A 20,493-nucleotide genomic window follows, 5' to 3' on the forward strand; every position below is an offset into this window, starting at 1 on the left:
CTAGTCCATCACTCTAACCACTACACCAGCTTTCATGCTGTTTCTTAGTGCAGTTGCTACTCGCATGTTTACTAGGACAGTGTGACGCTAAGAGGTGCAACACTGCTGCTTGCTTACTTACACATGTGCCTACTTCTTTGGGGGCATTGACACCCCAAGCCTGTCTTCTGGTGCAGGGCCTTGTTCCAGTAGTCTAGTCAAGTGGCATCTTACCAATGGCCTCCAAAGTCCTTGAAGCAGTCTTGTGGAAATGTATTAAAAAAGAGTATTTTGACTAAAAAAAAAAAGCCAAAAGCATCGTATGAAGTGGAGCAGGGACAGGGGAGGGATGAACACAAGTACTTAATGCTGCTAGTTGGAAAATTAGAAGTAGAAAGTAGGAGGATTTTCTAATTTATGCAAATTCTTATTGTGTATCGTTCCAATGGTTTGCAGCTGCTAACACTATATATAATCTGTAAGCATTCAACCACTAAGAAATGTAGGATTAGACTGCTGGACCAGATGTGTGGTGTGATTAATAAAAACATATTTAGAGGCTGTAATAAGCTTTTATCAGTTTGCATAATTTTATCTCTTCTTCAAGTTTCCCAATCTAAGATAGAAGGTAGAGGCTTTGACCAAGGGGTACATAAAAATCTGAAACAGTTGCAGGTTTTAAAAGTAGTAGATTAAACCTCAGTTTGATATCAACTCAAAGTATCTTTTTAAAAAAACTTTCATTCTCTCTCTGGAAGAGGAGGTCATCTGTAAAGTGGGTGTTTCCGTTCCTCTTGCTTCTGGGAGGCAGGACTAAAACTTTGACTACCTGTCTCTGAGGAAACGCCCCCTCATTTCCAGTTCTTTCCTGCCTCGCATCGGGAGAGCAGGCTCTATCAGCAGCTCTCTACTAATTCTTCTTAGAAGTCTACTTTTCTAAAATTTTCTTTCTTCCTCCTCTTAGAGGTCTATTTTCTAATCTGTACTGTTGCTTTTTCTGTCTTCCTGCTGCACAGTATAGGCCTTTTTAGTCAGGTTTTTGGCTTTCCCGCCAAATCAAAATGGCGGACACTCCTGACGCCTTTATCGCACAGGAAGATTTGGACCCCAGCTTGCTTGTCCCAGCCCAGGAAGTCCAACAAAAAAAACCCCCTGGCAGCCACTCCGGTGGTTCTAAGGGGAAGAGCAAGAAGAAGCGGGGAGACGGTTCCATTAAAAGGAAAGGAACCGATGAGGCTCATGTTAAAAGTAACAAAAGAGCTCGCGCAATTACTGTCCCCTGCTCTCTTGCTGCGGCCGCGCCGGCTCTCCTCCATGGTGATGAGGCCGGAGAACCCGATGGCTCCAGCTGCGCCACACGCCGCAACCTCGGAGAACCTTCCAGCCGGTAAGGCGCCGACTCCCTCCTCGGAGGGTAATGCGCTCCCTCTCCTAGCCGCCATAGAGGCGACGGGACTGCTGTCCCTTAAGGCGGAACTCTCAGCCCTAATTAAGGAGGCCTTTGCAGAAGGCATCAGAGCGGTACAGCTCACCTCCCCTACCTCCTCCGTCCGTGACTCCTCCGAACTCTCTGTTAGCGACCCGGGGGAGGGCCCCAGTTCCCAACCACCCCAAAGGGAGGGAGGGAGCCAGTGGCTTACCAAAGCAGCCCTTAAGTCTCCTCTGACCAAATCAGCCACCACCACAGTCACTTTTTCCCCTGCCTCTTCTGACGATGAGAGGGAAGAAGGCGAGTTCTCCTCCGAAGGAGAGGACCTCGCTACCGAGGAAAAGCAACTCAGATTATTTAGCCCCGATGACTATCAATCACTTCAGCCCTTGTCTCTCGTGCGGCAATAGTCTGGACCAGAAAACTCCAGCCTCAAGAGAAGCAGTTAGGGGCCAAAGAGTTCTTCCATATGCACCACGCTACTCCACATGTAGTCCCTGTCCCTGATTATTTCTTAACCCTTATCAATGCAGAGTGGGATAAACCCCTGGCTTCTCGCCAACCTCCAGCAGTGGTTAAGAAGCTTTATAACATAGCCAGTAACTCTGCTGATTTATTCAAGGTCCCCCTAGTGGAATCCGCAGTCAGTGCTCTCCATACCTCTGACCTAGTCACAGAGGAGGGCCAGGGCCTTATTAGGGACCCCGTCGACCGAAAAGCCGACTTGGCTTGCAAAAAGTCCCACGATGCAGCAGCCTGGGCCATCCAAGCTTCCATCACTTCAGCCCTTGTCTCTCGTGTGGCAATAGTCTGGACCAGAAAACTGAGTCAACTTATCCCAGAGGACGACAGGAATGCCTTGGAGGGGGCCTCCAGGATTCTAAAAGCCGTGTCCTTTCTAGCAGACTCCTCCTTAGACACGATGGCCTTCGCGGCTAGAGTCATGGCAACCACGGCGGCGGCTAGAAGGGCATTATGGAACCGCCCTTGGCAAGTACAACACAGATCCAAAACAGTTTTAATGGGGTTCCCCTTTCAGGGAAAGAAGCTTTTCGGGGAAAAGCAGGAAGAGATATTGGTCGAAACCAAGGATAAGAAGAAGGCCTTACCCAAGGTCTTCAGTAAAGAACAAAAAAGCTTTTCCTCCCAGGGTTCCTTTCGTACCTCCCACACCCTGTCTAGGTACAGACCAGAACAAAGAAGAAGTCAGTGGAGCTCCTCCAGGGGTTCCTTTCGGAGGGGGGGCCGCTTTTCCAAACCCTCACGCTTTACCAACTTCCAGGGAGAAAGGAACGACAAATTCTTTCGTCCATCAAAACAATGACGCTTCCATTCAGCCTGTGGGGGGCAGGGTGACCCAATTCCGTCACCGGTGGAAAACCTCCCACCCAGATGCCTGGGTATTCAACGTCATCCATCAGGGCTACCAGCTGGAACTGGTTTCCACTCCTCCAGACAGTCTGGTAGCATCGACTCGCACCTCAAACAGAGAAAAGCAACTCAGAACATCAGAAGCCGTCCGTCATCTACTCGACATCCAAGCCATCGAACCAGTCAATCCACAGGAGCACTCATCGGGAGTCTACTCCTATTTCTTCACAGTGCCAAAGAGAAACGGAGATTGGAGGGCTATCCTCGAGCTCAAGTTCCTCAACAGACACATCCTCAGAAGACGCTTCAGGATGGAAACTGTGTTCAATCACAGAGGCTCTACGACCACAGGACTTCCTCACATCCATCGACTTAAAGGAAGCCTACCTACACGTCATGATCCATTCCCTCCATCGGAAATTCCTCCGTTTCCACTTTCATTTCAGACACTAACAGTTCCAGGCGCTCCCCTTCGGCTTGTCATCCGCCCCCCGGGTCTTCACGAAGGTGCTTGTAACCTTGATAGCCCGGGCACGGGAGAAGGGGATCCGACTGCACCCCTACTTAGACGACATTCTGATCTGTGCGTCATCAAGGGATCTGTGCCTCAACCACACCAGGATAGTCATGGAGCTTTTGGAAGTCCATGGTTTCCTGATAAACAAGGAAAAGAGTCATCTTTCCCCTTCCCAGCATCTGCTTCACTTGGGCGTCCACATAGACACAGTCTTCAACACTCTGTCACTGCCAGAGGACAAGGTAACCAAGATCTCCTCCTTAGCCAAGTTCACTCTTCTCTCCAAGTCAGCTCAGATCATCAACCTAACAAAACTCCAGGGCCTTATGATCTCCACCATTCCAGCAGTACAGTGGGCCAGACTTCATGCCAGGACCTTGCAGTGGTTCCTTCGCCCGTATCAGAGGGAGATCTCCCTCAGGTCTCGCAAACGCTTGATTATACCCAAAGCTGTCAAGTCGAGCCTCCGATGGTGGGCCTGTCCCAGCAACCTCTCTCAGGGTCTTCAATATATCACTCCTCCTCCTATCCAGTTGTTCACCAACGCATCCCTCTCGGGTTGGGGAGCCTCCCTTCTCAACCAACCGGCGCAGGGCCTCTGGAACTCGAAGGAACGACTTATGAACATCAACGCCCTGGAAATCAGAGCCATCCGGATGGCCCTACAACACTTTCATGCTCAGGTAAAAAACCAACACGTTCTCATCAGGATCGACAATGTGGCAGTGAAAGCGCACATAAACAAACAGGGGGGCTCTCGGTCCTTGAACCTGCACAGAGAGGCCAAGCTCATCCTATCCTGGGCAGAGATCCATCTCACCTCCATTTCAGCGGAACATATCCAGGGGACAGTCAACACACAAGCGGACTGGCTGAGCAGACGGAATCTGGACGAGTCAGAGTGGTCCCTACATCCGGAAACCTTCCTTCTCCTCTCCCAGCGCCTGGGCTTCCCGCAGGTAGACCTTTTCGCATCAGCTACAAACCACCTGCTCCCATTCTTTACCCGCTACTATCATCCTCAGGCGGAAATGACGGATGCCTTGCTGTCTCCGTGGCCGAATAGTTCTTCTCTACGCCTTCCCTCCTCTTCCACTTATCCCCAGACTCCTGCGACGGGTAAGGATTCTGAAAGCGTCAATCATTCTAATCGCACCATTTTGGCCAAGACGTCCCTGGTTTCCAAACCTTGTGGAGATGTCAATCTGCGATCCCTGGAGACTCCCAGTGCGACACGATCTACTCAAACAGGGTCCCATAATGCCACCCGGACCTGGGGTGGTACCGCTTGACCGCATGGCTGTTGAAAGGGACCGGCTCTTAGCCTTAGGCTACAATCCAGAAATTGCGGACACCATCGTTGCGTCCTGGCGTCCATCCACGCGTCGCATCTATGGCACGACCTGGAAGACCTTCGTTAGGTGGTGCACCCGCAAGCACGTGAACCCCTTAAAACCCTTAAAAGTTTCTCACCTGCTGTCCTTTTTCCAAGATGGACGAATCAAGGGTCTCAAGCCAGCCACCCTTCGCCGACAACTTGCCGCAATAGCCACCTTAGTTCCCAAGATCTCAGGCATCCAGATAACTAAACATCCTCATGTAAGGGCCTTCCTTAGAGGGGTCAGTCTCTCCTCCCCAGCAGTGGCCCATAGATTTCCCACATGGAGTCTCCATACGGTTTTATCCGCCCTCTCCAAGGCACCTTTCGAACCTTTACGTTCTACCGACCTAAGACACCTGAGAATGAAGGTTTTGTTCCTAACGGCCGTTACCTCGGCTCGAAGGGTCTCAGAGTTGGGGGGCTCTTTCGGTTAGACCAGAGTTATGTACCTTTCACAGGGATAAGGTGGTCCTTCGCCCAGACCCGTCCTTCCTCCCTAAGGTTAACACCAAATTCCATAGGGACCAGGAATTAGTGCTGCCCTCCTTCTGCCCCAACCCCCAACATCCCAAAGAGAGAGAATGGCACACTTTAGACCTTAGGAGGGCACTCAAGATCTACATCTCACGCACTGAGGGCATCAGGACCTCTGAATCCTTGTTTATCAATTTGTCAGCCCCAAATAAAGGCAAACCCCTGTCTCGCACGGCAATAAGCCGCACCATCAGATCTTGCATTTCCCAGGCCTATAGCTCCAACAAGTTGGCCGTGCCACAAGGCATCACGGCCCATTCTGTCAGGAGTGCCGCTACCACAGCTGCCCTCCATCGACAGGCTTCCCTAGAGGAAATCTGCAAGGCGGCGACCTGGTCGTCCGTCTCCACTTTTGTCCGTCATTATAAATTGAATCTGTTCGCTTCTGCGGACGCGGCCTTCGGCCGCAGAGTCCTTCAGAGCGTTTTGCAAAATTCTTAACCCACCCGGGCCAGGGACAGCTCTTGTAAGTCCCACTTTACAGATGACCTCCTCTTCCAGAGCGAGATCGAGCCTTGGATACTCACTGTGAAGGCTCCTTCTGCTCTGGAATACAGAGGTCATCTGGCCCACCTCTCAGGAATTTAGCATTTTGTTCAGGATTAGCTAGTTCGTTTGGGGATCTAGCAACTTCCTGCCTTTTCCACAATGGAGCCACGGCTCTTAGTTGAGTTGCTGTTACTAACACTTATTGTTTTCTTCTCACAGTTACTGTTGTTCCTTCTATTTAAACCTTCCTGTCCTTAAAAAAAAAAAAAAAAGGAATTTAGGCGTTCTTGTGCCCTATAGCTCGTAAAGTTTCAAACTGGAAATGAGGGGGCGTTTCCTCAGAGACAGGAAGTCAAAGTTTTAGTCCTGCCTCCCAGAAGCAAGAGGAACGGAAACACCCACTTTACAGATGACCTCCGTATTCCAGAGCAGAAGGAGCCTTCACAGTGAGTATCCAAGGCTCGTTTCTTTTTGTATTTCTGTTATATTTTCTGTTTTTCTGTATCTTTTTATATCTATTATATAATAAAAATAGGATATTAAAAAATAAAAATGTTGCCTAAATACATTTCTTTAGGTCTTCCATTTTTAAACACCGAGGTGTAGTGGTTAAGAACGGTGGTTTGGAGCAATGGACTCTGATCTGGAGAACTGGGTTTGATTCCCCACTCCTCCACATGGCTGTTGCCTTCTCATAATGTGACCAAAGTACAACAGCCTCAGTTTAGTCATTTTAGCTTCTATGGTCAGTTCAGGCTTGATTTGATCTATAACCCACTGATTTGTTTTTTGGCAGTTGGATGGGAGGTTTACGTTTTGCTCATGTTCATGTATATATTGAAAAGCTATTCAAAAACTGCTTCAAAACACATTGGCTACTTTATTTTATTTTTATTTTATTAAATTTCTACCTCTCCCTTTCCCAACACAAGTTGGGCTCATGGAACAACAAACGCAGCACGCAATATTTGTCTGTCTGTCTATAAAATCCTTAAAAATGTTAAATTACCTAAAATGGCACCCTAACTATGGTTCCCTCATTATGCCAAGCAAGAAATAGGGGGAAATCATTCATTCATAGGGTAAAATTTGTCCTAGAGGGTAATAGCAGAAGACCAATGAAAATAATTCAGGAGGCATAGAATTGATCCAGTAGGGTCCAGTGGGGAGAAGGAGAGAAAAGGTAAATAAAGGTGGAAAGGGAACAGGGAGGAAAGGGTTGCCAGCTGCTGTAAAACTGTCGCTGCCCTCAACCATAGACCCAGCGAAATATTTTATTAACAGGTCCTGTGGAACGCAGGTCTCATTCGGCAGAGAGTTCCACCAGGCTGGGGCCAGGGCTGAAAAAGGCCTGACCCTGGTTGAGGACAGCCAGATATTTCTCGGGCCAGGGACCACCAGAAAGTTGTTGTCAGCTGAGTGTCATGCTGTGTGTGTGTAGAAATCATGTTGTGAAGAGAATGCATGCCAACATGTTTGATAACATGTTTGCGCGTGATGTAGCATTTCACTTGCTGTAGCTCAAGCCAGCGTGGTGTCTGACTAGGACGTAGGAAGCCTAGAAAGCCTGGGTTAAAATCCCCATTCACGGCATGGAAGTTTTCTGGGTGACCTTGGGCCAGTCACACACACTCAGCCCCACTACTGGCTGGTGTTTGGATGGGGGAGCTCCAAGGAATACCAGAGGAGTGAAGTGGAGGCAGGCAATGACAAATCACCTTCAAACGTCTCTTGCCTGGAAACCCTAGAGGGTCACCATAAGTAAGCTGTAACTTGAAGGCAACCCCTTTCCCCCAAATTCAAGTAGAGCCTTGTGCCATAAAGTAAATCCAGATGGGATATCCAGCTGCAAAGGCACCATGGGCTTTCAATGTTTGCCTAAAAAGTCACACACACTCATGCTTACTGCATGTATGTTTCAACCTTTGTATTCACTTTTCAGTGCATCAATGTGTATTATGTATTCTGTGGCTGTGCTGCTTACATCATACGCAGTAGCATGTGCGTTTCATAGCAGTCAGCAAGGGGCTGCCCAAGATCCTGAGTTGCTGACGTCAAACTGAAGTCATCAGCAGCTGGTAGAAGCCAGCTGTATGTTTTAGCGGAACTGACTTCCGCTCAGAATGCCTCCTGGATGAATCCATCAATCTGTTGCCTTCCAGGAGCGGTCTTTTCCCTCTCTCTCTCTTGGCTCCCAGACCAGCCATTCTTCAGAGAGTTGCATGAGACTCTGAAAGAGGTTTGTTCCATCTCCATGACAAAGCATGTCAGCTGGCAGAAGAGGAGGCAGAGGCAGGGGCAGGAGGGGAGATGCACCCATTTTGATCCTGGAAAACAATGACTGTCTCAGAGATCCTGGATCCACCTTGGGCCAGGGCTTTCAGACCATTAATCAAGTGCCTTTTGACACAATATGCTCCTATTGTCTTACATTCTTCCCAACAAAGATCCCAGCCACACCTTAACATCTGCAGCCAAAAGCTTTTTTCCCCTCACAGAGCCTGATACCAGGCAGCTGAGAGCCACTTCCTGCATTTCGTGTATAACAGAGGTAGCCAAGACTGCCTCTGATATACCACAAGGAGGTCTTGCGCACATTTTTTTCTCTCTTAACCATGGTTGTGTCAAGTCTGAACATGGTCTGAATTTCAGAGCTAAAAAATAAGCCCCCCGTGCAGAGTTTTGAGCATTTGGATGGGGGAAATGTGCATCTAGAAAGCGGCAAATCCAAGGCAAAACCTCCCATGCATATATGGCCTGAGTTATTCTGTTGTGAATTCACAGGGAGGATTTGTGTGAATTGTTTTTAACTATTATTGCTGTGTTTTTTAAGGCTCAGAGCAAATGCCACAGACAAATCAGAGTTTGTTCATGGCAGGCATGGACTTAGTTAATTGCCTACTGTTGTGCTAGGTGCTGTCTGGTTTTTTTTAAACGAGATTAAGTTCTAGTAATATTGAGTACAGAGCCAGAGTGGCAGTTATTCCTAATTTACAGCATAAATAATAAATCTTATAAATTATATTGCAACAATAATTCTGTAGTAGTAATGAATAGAAGGGTGTGATCTGTGTAAGAGTAACCAGAGAAGAATGGGAAAAGGTATGATTTTAACATGTCATGCCTTGACATTATTTCCCCCTGCAATTTGCTTTGGGGGTTCCTAGAGGCATCTGGTTGGCCAATGTGTGAACAGACTGCTGAACTTGATGGACCTTGGTCAGATCCAGCATGGCATCCTATGATGCCCATCTGTTGTTTTTTTTTAAAAAAAAATCTGATCCATACTTAGTGCCAAATGCTGTGGAAGCCATGTTGCTCCCTGGTCTTCTTTTATTGCACTCTTGAGATGCCAGTGGACTAGTCTTTCTTGGCCCTAAGAGATGTCTTAAAGCAGACAACTGTGTCCTTAAGGGCTCATCAGCTTCTGTAACCCCTTCTGAAGCAGTGTCAGGACAAGGGGATGACTTCAGTGGATCATGGGATTAATGTTTTTTTGTTTTTTTTTGAGGGCCCCCCTTTTTGTTCCTTTTCCTGTCTACTCTTTATATAGAGTACGGGCTGCCTCCCAACGAAGCTAGTGTTGCTGTTTCAAAAGACTTAAAACATCTGGGTTCCTTGAAACAATTTAACACTACTTTTTTAAATGTGTGTGTGTAAAGTGCCATCAAGTCACAGCCGACTTATGGTGACCCCTTTTGGGGTTTTCATGGCAAGAGACTAACAGAGGTGGTTTGCCAGTGCCTTCCTCTGCACAGCAACCCTGGTATTCCTTGGTGGTCTCCCATCCAAATACTAACCAGGGCTGACCCTGCTTAGCTTCTGAGATCTGACGAGATCAGGCTCCCCTGGGCCATCCAGGTCAGGGCACTTTTTAAAATAACCCTCTGCAAAAAGGGAAACCTGAAAGATATCTGTTCAGAATCTAGACCTATTTATGTAACGCTGCTCTGAGAATGAGTCAGAAAGCGCTCTGTAAAACCTGATTCACTTATAAAAAATGCAAGAGGATAAAGGGAGGAGTTAATGCTAATTGCAGTGCTTTAGTAAGGCCGCTAGACAATGACATGGCACTTGGGGAAATCCATGAAGCTGCCTGAGAGGATATATTTTTGAATCCTTGCTGAGTATGCATGAGTAGTCAAACTGTGGAACAAAACCGTGTATTCTGACACTTGGGACAACAGATTTCCTTATTTTTGTGACTTGGGGTGTATGATTTAGTTGAAGACATTTCCTGTTTGTGCCAAGAATGCCAAGTTCTCTTAGTTCCTGAGAGTGTTAAGAGTGGCGTGTTCTGTCTTCGGGATGAAAAGGACAGTTTCTGCAGCAAGAAACTGGCAACTACTTTGAAGTTGAATGTTAAGAGTTGTGTAATTGGAATGTTGCTTTCTCCATTTTAAGGGGAAATTATTTTCTTGGCTATTAAGTTCAAAGGTAAAGTACTCTCATATCCGCATCAGCTGGTATGTGAAAAACTGTTTGTCAAGAACAATGCCTTGCCAGAACTAATGGCTTATTTGAAAAGGCAGCACAGTCATAGAAGTAATCTAATTTTCATCCAGCAGCTTTCATTATTAGCATATTACAGTTCTGGTTTTTTGCAGCGTGCACCTTTTGGCACAGTGTGTGCAATATGAAACTAACAAGGATAAAATGTTAAGGCTGGTGCTCTCTGCAGTATACATGTTTTTTAAAACTAGGGATTGAATACTGTGATACTGAAACAATATTTGAATATTTTTAAAGTGTTGTGGTGGCATAACAGTCTTTTAAAGTTTTTAAAATTTAACATATTGAAGCAAAAGGCATGTTACTAATTCCAGTATAAAAGAGGAAATTGTAAATAGTGTCCCTTTCCTAGTAAAGGAAAATGCTTGAGATTGGCTCTCATTATTTTTAGCCTCTCCATTTTTTTTGCCAGTCCTATGAGAATCTTGCCCCATTCATAGTCTTAATTTCCACACTGCAGCATTACAAATGATAACTTTAAAAATAAATACACTGGCTAGGACTCTGCTTAATTGCAAGTGAAAATTAACACTTTTCTATTGAACAGCATTTACAAAATAATGCATGAAAGTTTGGAAAGGGTGCACAACCTGTACAGATGTCCTTTTCCCAAGAGAGAATGTAGGATGTAAAAATGTTTATAAGTATTTAAAATAATATAGTAAGGTGGGCCTTCATGGGTTGTGTAGTTATCACTTCTGTGCATGTTACTGATCATATTCTCTCTTTTGAAAATCTTGGTGCGGTTTTACAAGTCATTGTCTTCCTTTTTTGAAAGAAATCTCATGCAGATGATAAAATCATACCTTTTAGTCTGGATGAGTTGGTTGCCAGCCCCGCCCCCCCTCAAGTTGACATTAGATACCGGATAACTTGAAGAAGTTTGCTTTAAGGAACTGACTGAAGTGCAAACAAGGAAACTAATGTTGGTTTTCTTGGAGCAAATACAACTCTTCTGGAGTCTGGAGCAAGCCTTTCTGGTGCAGTTTCCTTTCTGCCTATGTATTTATAATACTTGTTGAACTGTTGCTTTGACAAACCGTAGTTAATTAATTCATCAGTGACACTTTCGGCATCGGCTCCCCCCCATTTTTATCTTCTAAGAAGCTCTAATATATATCATACTAATTATCATTAATGCAAAAAGGATTGTATACACTTTGGACTTTCCGTATGATTGCATGTAATTTCATAACCATTATACCCTTATATTTACTGAAATTTGGCAGTTTTTTTAGAACCTCACTCTAACATTTAAGAACTGCTTCTGCTTTAGTTATTTCCAGTTTATTTTATCATGCACAGGACTCCCAATTCTTATCAGAATACTTGTAGACTCAGAAATCCCTTCTGGCTTGCAAGGAGCTGAAACTGTATTATAGTGTAGTGATTAAGAACAGCGGTCTCTTAATCTGGAGAACCGAGTTTGATTCCCTGCTCTTCCACATGAAGCCTGCTGGGTGACCTTGGGTCAGTCACAGTTCCCTCAGAAGGTGATTTTAAACCAGTTTGGGACTCCTTAAAAGTAGAGAAAATAGGGGTATAAAAACAACTCTTCTTATCCAATAGAGGTTCCTTACTAGCCAGCATATGAAAAATATGCCCTGAGGCCAGATGACCTTTTGGTTTTTTGCCATCAAGTCACATCTGACTTATGGCGACCCCTGGTGGGGTTTTCTTTCGGGGACATTCGGAACTGGTTTGCCTTTGCCTGCATCTGCGTCACAACCTTGGTATTCCTTGGAGGTCTTCCATCCAAATACTTGCCAGGTTTGACCCTGCTAAGCTCCTGAGATCTGACGGGATCAGGCTAGTCTGACTCCTACAGAAAGTAAAAAACAGAATGCTTGGCAGGGGGTGTCGGAATGGGGCACAGATGGGAATAAAGCAGTGTCAAGCTAGCATGGCATAAGTGTAAACAAATAAATAGGTGGGTAGTAAGGTTGTTAGGAGCCCTGTGGTGCAGAGAGGTAAGCTGCAGTACTGCAGTCCAAGCTCTGCTCACAACCTGAGTTCGATCCAATGGAAGTTCGTTTCAGGTAGCCGGCTCAAGGTTTACTCAGCCTTCCATCCTTCCGAGGTCGGTAAAATGAGTACCCAGCTTGCTGGGGGTAAAGGGAAGATGACTGGGGAAGGCACTGGCAAACCACTCCGCAAACAAAGTCTGCCTAGTAAACGTCGGGATGTAACGTCATCCCATGGGTCTATTCTAATTTTGGATAGTACGGAGCTGACTTTGGACTGAAGGAGCTGAAAGCATGTGAATGAAGATATGTACATATCTAATTCCTTACAAAACTGCGAAGAAAGTTTTTAGTGCACTTTCTATTGTGTGTGTAAAGTGCCGTCAAGTCGCAGCCGACTTAATGCCGACCCCTTTTGGGGTTTTCATGGCAAGAGACTAACAGAGGTGGATTGCCAGTGCCTTCCTCTGCACAGCAACCCTGGTATTCCTTGGTGGTCTCCCATCCAAATACTAACCAGGGCTGACCCTTTTTGGGTAGTCAGTCGTTTTAGATCTCATTGGGGTATGTGTTGTTTTGAAAGTGTCCTAGGGTCCATCGTTTTGCACTTAACGTTGAATTTCATCTATCATACTTGTGTAAATTCACTGTGTTTTGGCAAAGCCTGTTTGTTGGAGCTCCTTAGAAACGGCTAGAGACCTCCGCATTCTGAATACTCTTGTTATCTACGATTGATTGTATAATGATTAAGTGATTTAGGGTTATTAAAATCAAACACAGAAATCCTTGCTTTCTAGCTTGTAAGCACTTTCTTTGGTCTTACTTTCTTCCTGTGCTGATCTGTAATAGGATTGTATCCATATCTTACAACTATTAAGTGGATGAAAGGTCTTTTGACAAAATCTTTTTGAATGGACGTGTATAATCTGTACAGGCTTGCCACTATGTAATTGTTGGTAATCTCCATTCTAAAAACACCTCTGCTGATCTTTTAATTGTTGTAGAATACTATGATATACCATATTACCCAAATCAACTATTGCATTGACAGAGCTGGATCCTTCTGTTAAAAAGTGGTATCTTCTGATATTTTTGCAGTACCTGTACAGGGATTTTGAAAAATATTGTATGCAAAACCATTTCTTTAACAGTTAAGATAGTATATTTTGTACTGCCTCCAATCAGCCAGATGAAATCTCTGCAATTTGCAGCCGTAGATGTCATCTTGGTCCCTGTACCAGTGATTGCCAGGTCCTTCGACCAATGGCTGGAAGGCTTATTAGTCAGATTCATAAACGTTAGGAAAGTCTCTGCGATATGATTTAATTGTTCAGATAGCTGAGTGAATTCAGATCTTTGGCAGGGGAATTTCTACATTTCAGGGTTTTGAATTTGTATTTTGGTTGTATTTTTGCTGTTTTCTTGGGGGGTTGGGGTGTTTACCGTGAAAGCTTTGCAGAGGTGCAAATTAGGAGATGGTTGAGTCTAGATGCTAATCTCTATGTGACCACGTTGCCAATCACCTCTCTAATTGGTATTGTTCATCTGAATGCAGCTACTGTCAGTGTTGTCAACTGAGATGGTTAAACTTGCATACAAATGCATATGCAACTAGTTGAGATGAAAGGCCCTACTTAAATTTCTTAAGAAATTATCTGCTCGTACAAAGCTCTTCACCTGACTACTAATAATTATCTATAAGTAGACTGAGTTAAAAGTATTAATTTTGAAACTCTGGATTTTGCATAGGACTATAGTGTGGGCTTTTACATGTGAATGCCTCATAAATATTTCCCAAGAGCAATTTTTTTTCTAATTAAACAGTCTCTGTGCTCTGTGGTGCTTCAGGGGGTTTTGAATAAATCTATTCAAACCCACAGCTGTTAAAAACTTTTACTTAAGGTTACTGTCATTCTCTGTAGAACATTCAGAATGCTTGGTAACGCTACGTCGCATAAAGGACATCCTGAAATATGAATTAAAACAGTCTCTGCGCATTACCTTAACATGAGAAAGAGAGGAAAGGAGCTTTGACTCTCATACCCCCCAAAATCTTGTTGGTCTCTAAGGTGCTACTGGACTCTAGCTGTTCTACTGTAGACCAACAAGGCTATCCTCTGAAACTATTCTACAAGGTTTCTTGCCCCCCCTTTCTCTCTTTTTCTTTCTCTCTCTTATATACTGTGATACAGTACCCTGAGTAGCTGTTAACAGTGTAGAAGAAGAGGAGTTGTTTTTTATATGCCGACTTTCTCTGCCACTTAAGGAAGAATCACATGGGCTTACAGTCACCTTCCCTTCCCCACAACAGACATCCTGTGAGGTAGGTGGAGCTGAAAGAGTTCTAAGAGAGCTGTGACTAGCCCAAGGTCACCCAGCTGGCTTCATGTGTAGGAGTGGGAAAACCAACCCAGTTAACCAGATTAGCATCTGCCGCTCATGTGGAGGAGTGGGGAATCAAACCCGGTTCTCCAGATTAGAGTCCACTGCTCTTAACCATTACACCACGCTGGCTCTCTAAGTGGTATACTTGCATGAGTTTATGGACTTGTTAGTGAGTGAAAATCTCAAATGTGTATATGTGAGAGCTTCCGTGCTATGCACATTAAAAAAACTGGATTTTGTTTAGTTCATTTTAGCTATTTATAACCTATCCCCGCACACGTGCTGTGGGGACTCAAAGTAACTTAAAGCATAAGGGGGTAAAAATATGTACTTTCTTGTTAATGTTTTCCCCCACCCTCTTTTCCTTTCCCGTATTCCTATTTAATACTAGAAATCAATAAAAATATTTTTTTTTAAAAAAAGTAACTTAAGCAATGTTCCCCCTTCCATTTTATCCTCACAATAACCACTTTGTGAGGTTAGTCTGGGAGTCAGTGACTGGCCCAAGATCACCCAGCAACCTTCTGTGGTAGATTGGGGATTGGATCCTGGGTCTCCCCAGAACCTAGTCTGTGATAACTCCACCACACTTACTCTGGTACACTCCAATCAAACTGAAGCAGTTTTAAGCCCCACTGATACACAGAGCTACACAAATTTTAACTTAATTCTTGAGCTACTCTTAAAGCACTGTAGATATTATTTTTCTTAACCATGACAAACATTTGAAGGTTTTTAATCGTTAGGTCTTGGATTTTAGCTTGTACAACTGTAGATAAGGACTTAATACCTGATGTAGGGGAATAAGGGGGGAAGTATGTGGAGCATAGCTTGGATCCCATGGAAGATTTCCACCTTGACCCCACGAAGTTACACCTCATGGGGGTTTCAAGACAAGAGATGAGCAGAGGTGGTTTGCCACTGTCTTCTTCTAACTTCCCATCCAAGTGCTGACCCTGCCTAGCTTCTGAGCTCTGAGGTGATCAGGCTAGTCTGGGCTATTAGGGCTGCAATACTGGTTAGTTATCTTCTTAGAATTCATAAGGGCTTATTGAAGTAACTGTACTTGAATTGGCTTGTGCCAGTTTGGTTAGTGAAAAGCATTTGTGTTAGCTGTTGAACCATTGGGTTTGGGGATTGGTGAACTTTATCTTGGAGAGTGGAGCTGCTTCTGAGTCTTTCCATGTAGCAGCGTCCCTGTCAACACCATACTGCGTCTCTGAGAAACCCATGAAGCCTTCCTGTGTCCCTAAAAAGCTCCAGAAATTAGGATAGGCTATTATTTAACTTGCTGTGACCTAGATGGCACAGGCTAGCTTCATCTTGTCAGATCTCAAAAGCTAAGCAGGGTTGGCCCTAGTGAGTACTTGAATGGGAGACCACCAAAGAAGTCTAGGGTTGTTATGCAGAGAAAGGCAATGGCAAACCACCTCTGTTAGTCTCTTGCCTTGAAAACTCTAGTGGGTCACCGTAAATCGGCTGCAACTTGATGGCACTTTATACACACATTACTTAACTTAATGGAACTTAGATGTTGTCTTTATACATATATCATGTTACTTCACTTTAGAGGAGTTCCCTTATGTGCAGGGACCGTATATGGCTTTAGTAGTACCAGGACCCAGAAGCACCTCTTGAAGCTCCAGCAAACTGCTGGAACAGGACAATGTCACAGTGCAAACCAGCCTGTAATGCCTTAACAGTAGAAGCTAGAAATAGTACATCCTCTGCCTCTTCTGGAATTCATTCCTGATGCAAAGTCCTGAGTGCCAACACTTAATCAAAAGTAGTATAATTTGGTCTGACACTAGGTTGATTTTGTGTCCAGAATATCAGTAGAGATGATTGCTTGATAAGCAAGTTATTTTTAAAAAAAGTAATAACTTGTTCTCAAAAAGTTAGCAAAAAGATTACACGACAACGTTTTGCAAGATTTATTTTATTTACTAAAACATTTATACCCCATCCTTCCATCCTGTATAGGAACCCCAAGGTGGTGCTTACAACAAAAGCTAAAAGCAGCAACAATAGAACCCGGCAACGATAAACAACAAAAGCAGCAGCATAAAAAGTAAGTGGTCTTTCAGTCACAGGTATTTTGATTCAGCTGGCACAATATAAAATAAGGTATTTAGCTATGTGTTTGATAGTTGCCCTATATTCTGTTGCCAAATAGAATAACTGTTCCACAATTTCACTTAGCTTTTTAATTTTCTAAACAGTGAAATGCTAGCAGTTTTTCGGGTACAGGAGTACACTGTATTCAATGGCCTCAAAGCACCTCCGGCTATGGCTTTGCTTTCATCTGGTTTTTAAATTAATCCCAAAGAGAGGTTGTCTGGACGTCTTTAGTAGTAATTTTCTTCACAGATTATAGCATGATCTAGGCTTTATCCAGGTTGACTGGCCAATGTTGATGATGCCAATTCAACTATACGAGTAGCAATGTTTGGCAAATGGCACAGTAAAGCCTGGTGTAGTTAACCACTACACCATTGTAGAATCTGAGAGGCCCATATTGAAACCCCTACTTTGCCATGGGTGACTGAGGGCCGGGCACTCTCTCTTGGCTTAACCCACCTCACAGGATATCCTCACAAGATGTGAAGATAAAAGGTGAGGAGAACAATGTGTAACCCATTTGGGGTTCTGTCAGGGAGAACAGTGGTGATTGTGTATATATAGGAGGTTTATAGGTCACATCAGGATTTCATAGTAAAGAACTGGTTGTACAGTTTTACAAAACAATGTCTAACCTCTGCCCTCTTCTTGTAGCAAACGGTCATTAAAATATTTAGTAATATCAGAGTCACTGAACTAGTGTGTCATAATGGTGACCTTGCAAGACTTTTTTTTTGCAGGTAACGAACGGCTTCTGTGGCTGAAGACACTTTTTAAAGGTTTGAAACAGTTGGCGTTTATAGAGGTTTGCGGAAAGGTAAATTTGGAGCTGAAACTGCCTTGAAAACAGAATCCCCTTCTCACCAGAAATTGTCAGCACCGTGACAGTCACCCTAGGCATAGCCCTTTATTCTGAAGCTTCCTGCATTCCCAGTATTTTAGCCAAAGCTTAATGGCAAATGATGGCAAGCAAAGCTCCTGCATCACACAACCTTTTTCACAAGCCCCCTCCTCCTTTCATAGTTACACTGTAGAAGTCTGGAGCTACTTCCTCTTAAAAATACATGTGGCTGGACTTAGGTTCTTGAAGACTGGGATTTTAGTAATTGGGGAGCATCCATTGCCTTTGCCTCGCTTTTGGGGTTTAGTTGAATGGAAAACACTAGAAAGTCTTCATGAATTTTAGCTGTCGTGATGAAGCATAGAGAAGAATGCTCTTAAATATATAAGGCTGTTCAATGGCTAACTGGTGTAGTGGTTAAGAGCGGTGGTTTGAAGTGGTGGACTCTGATCTGGAGAACCGGGTTTGATTCCCCGCTCTTCCACATGATCTGGTGAACTGGATTTGTTTCCCCACTCCTACACATAAAGGCAGCTGGGTGACCTTGGGCCAGTCACACTCTCAGCCCCCCCTACCTCACAGGGTGTATGTTGTGGGGAGGGGAAGGGAAGGCGATTGTAGGCCGGTTTGATTCTGCCTTAAGTGGTAGAGAAAGTCGGCATATAAAATCCAACTCTTCTTCTAACTCAGTAGAACAGCACCATCTTCATTTGTGTAAGGAGTTCTGCCTATTTCTTAATACAAGCCCCTCTGTATTTCAAGACAGCCTCCTAGAATTGATTTGGTTAGAACTTCTTGAATTGCTTTTGAGAACTGCAACATGCTACTTAAGGGATAGTGTCAGAGCTATAGTAGCCATTATTAAAATAACTTCGGTTTTATGAAATTAGTCAATGGAAAAGAACACATTTTCATAGTGTTTAGAAATACTAGTAACCTTGGAATGGCCAATTGCCCAGCTTAATAAATAGATATATAAATAAATCAGTACGCGGAGTGCTTTGAGACTGACCCAGACTGAAAACCTCACTGCCCTGTTCTTTAAAGAGGCTTTCACTGGGTGGGGTGGTATACTTTCAATAAAATTAAGCAACAGTAGTCATTTGGCCTCCATATCTGACGGATCAACAATGTTGCTGCTGTGTTCCTAATGAGTGATTTTTGCATTAATAATGCATCGGATAATTGGCTTAGTTGCGAAGGTCTCTTGTTGCCTGAGAAATAGCGTTTCTAAGCATTTTCAGCACGAGATCCTCAGCAGCAAGGGAGCAGGCTCTCTGGGTTTCTGGGGCAGATTTGCTGCAGCGTCTCATGCGCGATCAGTAACGATATTATTAGGAAAAAATGGAGGACTGCACAGGATATATATTACAGAACTGTTACGAGGGAAATATCTGGTAAGGATGTCATTTTACAGCAGTGCCCCTTGTTTTAGAATAAGCTCCTTAAAATATAGCTTTTTTGTTTAAGAATACAGCCACCTAAATAAAGCATAAATAAAACCTAACATAACTCCTAAAGAGCCCTTCCTTTTACACATCTTGTTCTGTCAGCTCCATGGACCTTGTTCCCAGTTAAAATTGTTCCTCAAGGTGGGGTGGGGGGAGGCATATTGTAGTAAGATAGGCAAGGAACAAACTCTCATCCTACCCATTATGCAGAATTTTAAACGAGCCTTCCATTGAAAAAGAAAATGTGCTTTTACACGTTCTGTATATATATATATATTTTCTCGTGCAACAGATATCACAGACAGGGACATGGTTTGTATACTGCAGCCAAAAAAGAAAGCGTTTTCATGTATTACCTTATAGACAGGCTGACGAAATTTTGTTGCTGCAGAGTCTTCTTGGGCTCTGGGCTGTGAAAACCTCTGCCACAATACATTGGTTAATTTTAAGATGCCACAGGCCTTTCTGCTGTTCTGCAACAGGTATTCTTGAACATAATTCCTTACACTGCAATTGTTCTTTGTTGAGTGGTACATTGGAAAGTGCAACTTCACTTTAACATTGTTTAATCTTTGGATTAATATGAAGTATCTCGAATTTATTTATGGTGTTGAAGGGCTTACTCTTCATACAAAACTGCAGTTATTTAATTTCTGATGTCTGTCCTCGCCCTTCCTGAGCTTCTTCCTAGTCCTTTATTTTATTCTAGGCGTTTCCTGTCTCTTTCCAGGGCAGCTTCTAGGACTACTAAACTCTGCTTCTGCTTAGGAATGCCGTTGCTATGAGAGCAGCACCAAACACTGCAATCTGTACGCATCTATATAACACCACTTCATGGTTTGCGACATAAAAACAAACGTGCTCACATACCCTCCCTTACCACATAAGCAGTAAAGGTTGTGTGGTCTGGTGTGTATCTTTTGCATGACTGAGCTACAGATGTTTGCTGGCATTCTATCTTCTCTTAAAAGCTGCCTCTTCTCTCTATGTATATGTGTGTGTGTGTGTGTTTGTGTGTCTGCGTGTGTGTGTGAGTTTTGTTCTTTAAAATGCCCCTTGCCCAAATGTTTGATGCTGCCCTGCCATCTAGTGGCAAGCATGCAACTTACAATATGTTTTTCTTGGACTGTCTAAAATTTGTAATTGTCATAACAGAGTAAAAAAAAGGGGGGTGAAGCAGCCTAAAAAAAAGCAATGTAACCCAAGTGGAGCTATATTTAGATTTGTTTATGTAGGTTTAGATGCTGCCTCTCCAAGAAAGCTCCAAACTGAGAACTACTATTTAGTATTCATTTTCTGGCTTAGGTGAGCCTTGTGCTAGCTTTGGCTGGTGTTACTTTTTCCATAATAGAAGTCTCTTATATTACAAGCAATTGAAGTTAATAAGTGTCTATCTGTCCGATGCATGTCTATTTCTATGTGTGTTATACCAACAAGCAAGAAAATAACTTCCTTGTAGGAAAAATCCTGCAACTTATTGGGGCAGGACGACGACTCTAAAGAGTTAATCTAGGATCAG

This window comes from Euleptes europaea, chromosome 2 (genome assembly GCF_029931775.1).
Source record: "Euleptes europaea isolate rEulEur1 chromosome 2, rEulEur1.hap1, whole genome shotgun sequence".
Lineage (NCBI taxonomy): Eukaryota > Metazoa > Chordata > Lepidosauria > Squamata > Sphaerodactylidae > Euleptes > Euleptes europaea.